This window comes from Rutidosis leptorrhynchoides, chromosome 11, assembly GCF_046630445.1.
Source record: "Rutidosis leptorrhynchoides isolate AG116_Rl617_1_P2 chromosome 11, CSIRO_AGI_Rlap_v1, whole genome shotgun sequence".
NCBI lineage: Eukaryota > Viridiplantae > Streptophyta > Magnoliopsida > Asterales > Asteraceae > Rutidosis > Rutidosis leptorrhynchoides.
Window position 1 is genome coordinate 388,557,260 of NC_092343.1, and position 2,178 is coordinate 388,559,437.

Consider the following 2,178-nt stretch of genomic DNA (forward strand, 5'->3'; position numbering starts at 1 on the left):
TATCGATATCTGTCTTCTTCTTTTAGCATTTGAATTTCTTCTGTTGTTGGTTCATATCCATTAGCCATGAGTGTAGCTAACATTTCAGTTTCATCAATTGGTTCTGTTCCTTCTCCTAAAGAACATTCTCCTGTTCCTTATAATTCTGGAAATTCTGCATGTGAATCTATAGTTTGAATGTAATAACATGTATCATCTGTAGATTGCGGTTGTTGCATGGCTCTATCAACAGAAAAGGTAACACTCTCGTCCTCTATACTTAGGGTCAGTTTCTTACCGAACACGTCTATTATTGCTTTAGCCGTGTTTAAGAATGGTCTTCCTAATATGAGAGGAACTCGAGAATCTTCTTCCATGTCCAGAATAACAAAATTTACTGGAAATACTAAAGTACCAACTTTAACTAGCATGTTTTCCATTTTCCCTCTAGGATATTTTACTGATCGATCGGCTAGTTGTTTGCTTATTCGTGCTGGTTTCAATTCTCCAAGGTCTAGTTTAGCGTATAGTGAATACGGCATTAGATTTATACTAGCACCTAAGTCTGCCAATGCTTCTATTGAACTAAGACTACCCCGAAAACAGAGAATTGTGAAACTTCCTGGATCAGATAATTTTTCTGGTATCTTATTTAACAGCACTGCAGAACAATTTGCATTCATAGTAACAGCCAAGAGTTCTTCCATTTTCTTTCTATTTGTGATTAGATCTTTCAAGAATTTGGCATATCTAGGCATTCCTGAAATCACATAAATGAAAGGAAGATTTATATTTATTTATTTAAACATATCCAAGAATTTGGATTGCTCGGCTTCAAGTCTCTCTTTTCTCATTTTACTCGGGTAAGGAAGTGGTGGTTGGTATGGTTTAACATAAGGTTTAGCCTTAACTGTGTTATCATCATTAACCTTTTCAACTACCGGTTCTGTTTCTTATCTTGCTCAGGTTGTGGTTCTTGTGGAGTAGGAATAGAGTCATCATAAATTACAGGTATTTCAGGTGGTTTAAGTGTAATACCACTTCTTGTGGTAATGGCTTTAGCTGTTTCATTCCGGGGGTTAGCATTTGTATCACTAGGTAGACTTCCTGATTTTCTTTCACCTATCAACCTTGCTAGGTTGCTCACTTCTTGTTCCAAATTTTGAATAGAAGCTTGTTGATTTCCAAATGCTTGAGCATTTTGTTCATTGGTTTATTTCTGGGATGTGAAAAACCGTATTTGAGATTCAACTAGCTTTGACATCATATCTTCTAAATTTGGCTTTTTATCATCGGTTTGTGGTGGTTTATTTTGAAAAATAGGTCTTTGCTGATTGTAAAGATTGTTGGATACTTGTTGATTACTAGGACCTTGTTGGTTGTTGTATGGAACATTTCGGTTATAATTCTGGTTTTGATTGTAGATTGGTCTTGGTGGTTGATAATTATTCTGATAATTATTTCCAGGCCTTTGGTTCATGTATGAAACATTCTCTCTTTGTTCCATTGTTTGTTCAATACTGAGACAATCTTTTGTCAAATGTGGTCCTCCACACTGCTCATAACTAATTCGTATTGAGTGAATATCCTTAGTCATCTTTTCCATTCGTCTCTCGACAGCATCTATCTTTGTGGAAATGGAATCAAAGTCATGGCTAGAATCGGCTCTAGCCGCTTTAGATGATCTAACGATATCTTTTTCTTGGTGTCACTCATGTGAGTGGGAAGCAGTGTTATCAATATTTTTGTAAGCTTCAGTTGCTGTTTTCTTCATAATGGAACCACCAGCTGCTATATCAATGTCTTTTCGTGTAGTGATGTCGCATCCTTGGTAGAATATTTGTACTATTTGATAAGTCTCTAAACCATGTTGCGGACATCCTCTTAACAACTTTCCAAATCTTGTCCATGCTTCATATAGAGTTTCATTTGGCTTCTGTGTGAACGTAACAATTTCTCCTTGAAGTCTTACGGCTTTAGATGCCGGAAAGAATTGTTTAAGAAAATTTTCAACTAAAACATCCCATGTATCAATCGCCCCTTCAGGTAACGATTCTAACCAATCTTTGGCTTCTCCCTTTAAAGTCCGGGGAAATAACATGAGATAGATCTGTTCATCCTCCACTTCTCTTATTTTGAATAAAGTACAGATCCTATTAAAGGTCCGAAGATGTTTGTTTGGATCTTCCTTCGGCGCAC

At 36.4% G+C, this 2,178-nt stretch overlaps 1 non-coding gene across 1 annotated transcript; it reads left to right on the forward strand.

Annotated features, from left to right (window-relative positions):
* The first annotated feature begins 1,841 nt into the window (after positions 1-1,841).
* Positions 1,842-1,948, forward strand: LOC139879087 (small nucleolar RNA R71). Its single transcript, XR_011769938.1, has one exon. It is a non-coding gene; the product is annotated as a small nucleolar RNA R71 (small nucleolar RNA).
* The last annotated feature ends 230 nt before the right edge of the window (positions 1,949-2,178 follow it).